Source organism: Aythya marila (genome assembly GCF_965140915.1).
Source record: "Aythya marila genome assembly, chromosome: 1".
NCBI classification, from domain to species: Eukaryota; Metazoa; Chordata; class Aves; order Anseriformes; family Anatidae; genus Aythya; species Aythya marila.
Genome location: NC_139042.1, coordinates 7,439,889 through 7,448,402, shown reverse-complemented (window position 1 = coordinate 7,448,402; position 8,514 = coordinate 7,439,889). Strand labels below are relative to the sequence as shown.

The 8,514-nt window shown below is 56.3% G+C and overlaps 1 pseudogene across 1 annotated transcript; it reads left to right on the top strand.

Annotated features, from left to right (window-relative positions):
* The first annotated feature begins 7,707 nt into the window (after positions 1-7,707).
* On the top strand, positions 7,708-8,189 carry LOC309873761 (dynein light chain 1, cytoplasmic-like; annotated as a pseudogene). The gene is made up of 2 exons: positions 7,708-7,755; positions 7,937-8,189. The product of its transcript is annotated as a dynein light chain 1, cytoplasmic-like (transcript).
* Positions 8,190-8,514: the final 325 nt, after the last annotated feature.

Genomic DNA, 8,514 nt, shown 5'->3' with positions numbered 1-8,514 from the left:
GGGCCACATTCCCGCCTCTCTGCCCTCACTGCCCTGTCCTCCTTGCCAGAGATGCAGGGAAGAGGTGGCAAAAGCTCTTGGTGGCTGCGGGCCTCTTTGCCTGACGCCTTTGGCCTTCCTCCCCCTGAAGATGCAGAGGCTGCTGCTTGCAGAGGGGGCAGCTTGCAAGTGGCCCTTTGAGACGATGATGACTGTGCTGCAGGCACTTGCTTGGGTGCTGCTGCCTGAGTCGCTGTCTGCCTTGGCAAAGGCGGCACAGCTGGCAGCTGCATTCTCTCTGCCTCATCCTGGCCTTGTGGACGAGGGAGCACTTGGTGCCTTGCTCGGGGCTCCCTGGCTCATTGCTACAGCACAGCGTAAGACTGCGGAAACGACGATCTGGGCAGTTTCATGTAGATCTCCATCACAGGCATTGGAGGCACGTCGGGCACGTCCCTGGCGCTCTACCATCACCGCAGCGCTGTGCTCACTGGGGCTGGGACAGGCCGATGGCTTTGACTTTGGAGCCCCTCGTGTCAAGGGAGGCGCTCTGTGTCCCTCATCTTCCAGAAAAGTGGCTGCTGGAGGACTTGCTGGGCTGCTCTCTGCCGCTGCTGTTGCAGTGAGAGGCGTGCTGTGCCTCTCTTCCCCTGGACCTTCTGCCAGGGGAGCAGCTGATGATGAAGTTTCTGTGGACTCCAGTGAGCCAGGAGAGGCGCTTGTTGGGTGTTCTGTTTCTTCTTCTGCTGCCTCCCTGTCCACGCTGCTGGATGAGCTGCCCTCTTCCTGGGGAATGTCCTGTGGGTCTGTGAAGAGGCTGGGGAACCTGGGGTTGATCCAGGAGCTGAGGATGACAACGTCTTCCTCTTCATCCCATCCCGCAGGACCCTTTTCTTTCCTGCCCTGGCCCAGGCTTTGCACATCCTTGCCTCTTCCCTGCCTGGGTTTGACGTTTTCCTTTCTCTGTTGCTTTTGCTTCTCAACGCAGCCTGGGCTAGCTGGTGCAGGGTCTCTGATGGCAGCCGTTGTTCCTGCACATACCCGGGGTCAGGCCCTGGCAGAGCAGTGGTCCACCTCCTCTCCATGTCTGTCTGGACCCCGGCTGATCTTGTTGCTGGCACTGTGCTCCCCGCGTGTGCCAGGTCCCCCAATTCTGCCAGTCATTGACCATGTTCCCGGCTTTTAGCCGTCATCTTCGCCAGGTCTTCTTTAAGTTCTGGGACACTGCTCTGGGTAGAGGTATTGTCCTGTGGTCTCTGCTCCTGGGTCCTCTGCCCAAGGTAGAAAGGCTTGCCTCCCTCATGGCTCCCTAGTTCCAGGTTATGGCATTGCGAATGCCACTGGAGACGAAGGCCTTTACTGGGTCTTCTGTGTCCTTGGCAGGGGCTGCAGGGCTGGTTTTTGGCAGGGCACTGACTCTTTTTCAAATTTTCGGGCACTGCTATGATGAGAGGTAGTGTTTTGCGGCCTTTGCTCCTCGGACCTTGTCCAAGGGAGGAAGCGTTACCTCCCTTGTAGGTCTCTCGCTGCAGGCTATTGCACTGCTAATGACACTGGAGAGTAAGGCCTTTACTTCTTCTTCCATTTCTTCAGCACGGGCTGCAGGGCTGTTTTTTTGGCAGGGTGCTAAATCTTCTTCAATTCTGGGGCCCTGCTGTGAGGAGAGGTGGTGTTATGCGGCCTTTGTTCCTGGGAGGTCTGCCCAAGGTCTGCCTCCCACTTGGCTCCCTCATTCCACACTAGAGCATTGCTCATGGCAGTGGAAACGAGGGCCTCTGCTGTGTCTGTGATGTCCTCGGCAGGGTCTGCAGAGCTGTTTTTTGCAGGGTGCTGACTCTTCTTACAATTTTGTGTCATCGCTGTGCTCAGAGGTGGTGAGAGGTGGCTTTTGGTCCCGGGTTTGACAGAGCAGCACCGGGCCCCTGGAACACAACGGGTCCTAATGGAGGCCTTGCCGGCCTGCACTCTGCTAGTGCTGCTGCGTTGAGAGCCGTGCCGTGCTTCTCTTCCCCTGGACCTTCTGCCAGGGAAGCAGCTGATGGTTCAGCATCTGTGGACTCCAAGGAGCCAAGAGAGGCACTTTTTGGGGGTTGTGTTTCTTCTGCTGCAGCCTTCCTGTCCACGCTGCTGGCTGAACTGCCCTCTTCCTGGGGAAAGGCCTGTGGTTCCTGGCAGAGGCTGGGGAACCTGGGGTAGATCCAGGAGTTGAATTTTATGTTCTCTTCCTGTTCATCCCATCCCACCCCACAGGAAGTCCTTCTTTCCTGCCATCACCTTGGCTTGTCTCCTCCTTGCTTCTCCCTTGCCTGGGCTTGATGTTTAGCTGTCCCTGCTGCCCCTCCTTCTCACCCCTGCCTGGGCTGGCTGGTGCAGGGGCTCTGCTCACAGCCATTGTAGCTGCACGTGCCTGGTGATCGGGCCCTGGCAAAGCAGTGGTCCATCTGCTGTCCCTGACTGTCTGGACCTCGACTGCTCTTGTAATTATCATTGTGCACCTTGTGTGTGCCAGGTCCCACAGGATCATAGTCCTTGGTCATGTTCCCAGGTTCCGCCATCATCCTCGCCAGGACGTCAACCATGAGAGACAGTGCTGTGAAAGAGTCTGTGGGGCAGTGTGCAGCAGGGTGTTATGCGGCCTTTGTTCCTGGAAGGTCTGCGTAAGGGACAAAGCATCGCCTCCCTCATGGCTCTCTCATTCGAGGCTAAGGCAATGCTCATGGATGTGGAGAGGAGGGCAAATACTCTGTCTCCCATGTCCTCAGTGGGGGCTGCAGGGCTGTGGGGGGCCGGGTGCTAACTCTTCTTGCAGTTTTGGGGAACTTCTCTGCTGAGAAGTGGTGAGATGTGGCTTTTCGTCCTGGGTTGCACACCTCGCTAGTGACCCTACGAGACAGATGCTGCCTTAGTGAACAGAGAGAGAAAAACCTCTTCCTGACAAGGCGCCTCCCAATACATCCAGTGTCAGCACTGGCGGCCATTTTGAAGTTCTGGTTTCCTCCCGTGCCACAACCTCGCTGAGGCCTTGGGCTGTCCCCAGCATGGCTGTGAGTGATGGCCGACGGCATCTAGACCCATGTGGCCTGTTGTTTTCTTCGTACTGAAGGAAAACTTGCAGCAGGAGTGGTTTCACAGGCTTCCCACACAGGGCCTCCAGCCCAGAGAGAAGCTACTTCTTCCTCTGGTGCTGCTACTTGATCAAGAGGGGCTTCAATGTCTTCTCCCACAGGGTCAGCAGCCCAGGGCAAATGGGTGTCTCCTTCACACGGTGCTGTTTCTGCATGGAGGGGGGCTTCGTGGGCCTCTTCCATAGGGCCTCCAGCCAAGGCAGAGGCAGAGGAAGTACAATCTATAGGCTCTGCTGTGGAAGAAGGCACCCTGTTCCCTGTGGCCGAGGGAGCAGTTGTATGAGCTGCACACTTTGTGGGGAAAGGCCTATAAAGAGGACTCTACAGCTACTGATTCAGAGAGAATGTCTTCCTTGGTGTCCCATACAGGGCCTCCAGCCAAGGGAAAAGCCACATTTCCTTCTCATGATTCTGCTTCTGCAGCAAGAGCCGCTTTGTTGGCCTCCCTGAGAGGGCCTCCAGCCAAGGCAGAGGCTGAGGAGGTACAGTCTACAGGCTCTGCTGTGGGACGAGGCACCCTGTGTCCTGTAGTCAAGGGAGAATCTCAAAGAGCCTGGGTTTGAGGTGTATCTGTCTCTACTGACTTTGCTTCTCACCCCTGCCTTGGCTGGGTTATGCAGGGACTCTGCCATCAGCCTTTTTTCCTGAAATTGCGTGGCGACGGTGCACTTCCAGAGCAGTGGTCCACCTCCTCCGTGTCTCGGTGCCTTGCTTGGGGCTCCCTGGTCATGGCGTAGGACTACGGAAACAACAGTCTTGACTGTTTCATGCAGATCTTCATCACAGGCATTAGAGGCATGTTGGGCACATCCCTGGCTCTCTACCATCACCGCAGCGCTGTGCTCACTGGGGCTGGGACAGGCTGATGGTTTTGACTGTGGAGCCCCACGTGTCAGGGGAGGCGTTCTGTGTCCCTCATCTTCCAGAGCAGGGGCTGCTGGAGGACTTGCTGGCCTGCTCTGTGCCGGTGCTGTTGCGGTGAGAGGCGTGCTGTGCCTCTCTTCCCCTGGACATTCTGCCAGGGGAGCAGCTGATGGGGCAGTGTCCGTGGTTTGCAGTGAGCCAGGAGAGGCGCTTGTTGGGGGTTCTGCTTCTTGTGCTGCAGCCTCCCTGTCCACACTGCTGGCTGAGCTGCCCTCTTTCTGGGGAACGTCCTGTGGGTCTGTGCAGAGGCTGGGGAACCTGGGGATGATGCAGGAGTTGAGGATGATGATCTCCTCATCTTCATCCCATCCCACAGGACTGCTTTCTTTCGTGCTGCGGCCCAGGCTTCGCATATCCTTGCCTGTCCCCTGCCTGGGTTTGACGTTTTTCTCTCTCTGTTGTTTTTGCTTCTCACCCTGGCCTGGGCTAGCTGGTGCAGGGTCTTTCCGGGCAGCCGTTTTACCTGCACATACCCGGGAATCAGGCCCTGGCAGAGCAGTGATTCACCTCCTCTCCATGTCTGTCTGCACCTCAACTGCTCTTGCTGCTGTCACTTTGCACCCCGTGTGTGCCAGGTCCCGCAGTGCTGCTGGTCGTTGGCCGTGTTCCCAGCTTTTTGGCATTTTTGCCAGCACTTCAGACACGCGGGACTGTGCTGTGTCCTGCAGTGCCGTGCAAGAGTCTGCAGGGCTGTGTGGGGCAGGGTGCCGGCTCTTCTTTTAAATTTTGGGGCTCTGTTGCGGGCTGAGGTGGTGTTCTGTGTCCTTTGGTCCTTGGAGGTCTGCCCACGGGAGAAAGCCTTGCCTCCCTCATGGCTCCCTGGTTCCAGGCTAGGGCATTTCTAATGGCAGTGGGGATGAAGGCCTTTACTGGGTCTTCCATTTCTTCAGCTGGGGATGCAAGGCTGCTTTTGGACAAGTGCTGGCTCTTCCAGGTTTGGGCCTCTGCTGTGGCAAGAGGTGGTGTTCTGGGGCCTTTGGTCCCGGGACCTCTGCTTGAGGGAGAAAGCCTTGCCTTGCTGCTTGCTCCCTCGTAGCAGGGTACAGCGTTTGTTTTGACAGTGGAGTCGAAGGACCGTACTGTATTGCCCACGTCGTCGTCAGGGGCCACCGGGCTGTGTGGGCCACGTTCCCGCCTCTCTGCCCTCACTGCCCTGTCCTCCTTGCCAGAGATGCAGGGAAGAGGTGGCAAAAGCTCTTGGTGGCTGCGGGCCTCTTTGCCTGACGCCTTTGGCCTTCCTCCCCCTGAAGATGCAGAGGCTGCTGCTTGCAGAGGGGGCAGCTTGCAAGTGGCCCTTTGAGACGATGATGACTGTGCTGCAGGCACTTGCTTGGGTGCTGCTGCCTGAGTCGCTGTCTGCCTTGGCAAAGGCGGCACGGCTGGCAGCTGCATTCTCTCTGCCTGCTGCACCCCACGGTGAGGCAGTGTCTTCATGTCTTGCGGCTTCTTCTCCATCTGCAAGAGAAGCGAGGAGAAAGGCCAAGTTACTTTGGCCATTTCTGCCATTCCGCTCAGTGTACCCCCTAGAAGTGCTGCTGTGAGCTGCCCTTAAGCGGCCCCCGGCACACCCTGGCATCTGACCACGACGAGCAGGGCTCAGCTTGCCCTGCCTCTCTCCTCCAGCAAGTGCCGTCTGCTCGTCGGAGGGTGCCAGGGCTGCCAAAGATATTCGTCTGCACTCTCCTGGGGCTCCCGACTCCGTGTGGCAGGTGCCAGTGTGACGCACGCTCTCTGGGCATGACCACACTGACAGCCTGTCCGCATGGAGGGACGGTGGAGGCAGCTCCTGGCTGCGCACAGCCAGGTTGAATTAGGCCACGCTGCTCTTTGTGCCTCTGGGCACAGAACTGCCAGGGCCACGTGGGCTTTGGCTGTCCTGGGGGTGGGCTCTTCATGGAGAAACCCCAGCTTTGGGAACAACTGTGTCCAGGTCCGAGGGGCTCAGGGCCAGCTGGCCGGCTTGCTCCAGCACTGTTCTCCTCATCCTGGTGCTCTCAGTGCCATCCCGTATCACTGCTGTCCCTGTCTCGCTCCCTGAGCGTCACCTAGCGCTGCTCCTGTCCTTCAGCGGGCTGGGAGTGATCCTTATTCCGCTGCTCCATGCTATGCTCCAGGTCCTCTGACCAAGAACTCCAACGGGCACCCAGGGGAGCTGCTGCCTCCTGACAGAGCTGCTCTGCTGAGAGCGAGTGGGCAGCCCGGGCTAGTTGCTCTATGTATGTAGATCAAACGGGGCGAATGTGACTGATCTCCAAAATCTTTGGGAAAGAAAGCAATCCTACTCAGAGTGGCTCAAGATGACGCTTCCAGGGGATTTAGAAACATTTGGGAGAAACTGACTTTGCGGTTACCTGACTGGAATTGGCTCAAACAGCTGTTTGTTGGTGTTACAATGATAAAGGCATTGCATATCTGGCATCCCCCTGACTTTGGAAGAAAACCATTGGGCCCTAATGTTGGAAAAGCTCAAGAACGGAGGACGTGTAGAAGTGCAGAAACAGCAATAGGAGTGAGAAAAGAAGAGGGGGGCATTGTGAGAAACAAAGCTGTGTTTTTGCAGTGGCTGGTGTTTTTGCAGTGGAAAACTCTGCTAACCTTGCATATTCAAAAGGGATTGTGCAGGCATGGCAGTAGCAAAGCAGTGGGGAGGACATTAAGCAGATAAAGGGAAGGTCCCGCTGTCCCAGAATAAGGAGGATAGCTAAGACAACCAGGATGAGCTGCGCAAAATTAGTAGAAAAAGAAAAATCACGGGCCCTCTAGTCACGAGAAAGGAAGAAAAGGAAAAGGAGAAATTAAAGGTTGGTGAGATAAAATTGTACATACATGTATGTGCTATTGAAAGGCGTCAAGGAGTTTGTAAACCCGTAGCACACAGCCCATGAGGAAACAGCGTCATCATGAGTCAGGTGTCGGGTAATAGGGAAGAAAAGGTTATGGCATACTCTTCGTGTGCGCTCCTGCTCGCAGGAGGCCCGCCATTGCAACCGTGAATAAAATAGCTTCACAGAAGACCCTGACTGAAAACAATATTGAGACTTTTCTCACACTGGGGCGCTGTCCTGTGCCTCCCTGTGATGCTTCTGTGGGTGCTGCAGAGCTCCCTGAGGGCCTCGTGCCCACCACGCACGCTGTGCTAACCTGGTGCCCAGGAACCAAGGGAGAAGCCACTGCTCCTGTTTCCGCAGCTGCTGCTGGGCTGAGAAGATCTGTGCTGTCCTCCCTGAGCGGCTCTGCAGTCAAAGGAGAAGCCACTTCTTCTTCCTCTGGTGCTGCTGCTGGACCATGAGGGGCTTCACTGGCTTCCGCCCCAGGTTGTCCAGCCCAGGGAGAAGCCACTGCTCCTTCTTGCGGCGCTGCTCCTGGACCGAGAGGGTCTTTGCTGACTTCGCGCACAGGGCCTCCAGCCAAAGGAGAAGCCACTTCTTTTCGTTCTTCCTCTGCTGCTGCTGCAGTGAGAGGGGCTTCGCTGGCCTCCCCCACAGGGCCTCCAGCCAAGGCAGAGGCTGAGGATGCAGAGTCTGCAGGCTCATGCTGTGGGTTGAGGCACCCTGGGCCCTGTGGCCGAGGGAGCATTTGGTGCCCCTGCGTGGGCTGGCTGGGGCAGGGGCTCTGCCGCCAGCCGTTGTTCCTTCACGTTCCTGGGGATCCTGGCAAAGCAGTGGTCCACCTGCTCTCCATGACTGTCTGGACCTCCACTGCTCTTGTTGGTGTCACTGTGCACCCTGTGTGTGCCACGTCCCCCAGGGCTGCTGGTATTGGCTGTGTTCCCTGTTCGCTGCAAAGTGCCCGTGCATGTGGTGGGAGATTGCATCCCCAACTTTCCCAGGCCCTGGAAGCAAATCCCCCAAAAGCGGAGTAGTGGCGTCACAAGCGGAGCCCCGGAGGCAACCGCCACAGTCTGAAAGGCAGTCATCAAGAATGCAGACATGTCAGAGGAGGAGCAGCAAGATGCTGTTGATTGCGCCACTCAGGCCTTGGTGAAGCACATCGAGAAGGGCAGGCATTGCTGCGCACATCGGGAAGGAATTTGACAAGCAATAGAATCCCACTTGGCACTGCATCACAGGAAGGAACTGCGGCAGCTACGTGACTCCTGAGAGCACGCACTTCACCTACTTCAAGCTCAGCCAAGTTGCTATTCTTTTCGAGTCTGGTTAGAACCATGGACTCTTACTGACACTTGCATCTGGTTACAGGACTTTGCTGGCTCCTATGGCTGGTTACTTCAGCCTTCCTGAGGAAACAAACCTTGGTCTTCAAGGGCAATGGCAGGGATTTTGCTATAGCAGAAGGTGTTACATTGTGGATATAAAAAGGAAAAATACAAAAAATAATAATAATAATAATAATAAAAGTCTTCCTTGTATTTATTTATTTATTTTTTCTTAAAGGTTTCATCTTTGCTAGTAGAGCTGTTGGAGGAGTTTGGTCTTTCAGAGTTCTCTAGCCATCTACAGTGTTGCCTCATTTCAGCTTGTGCTAT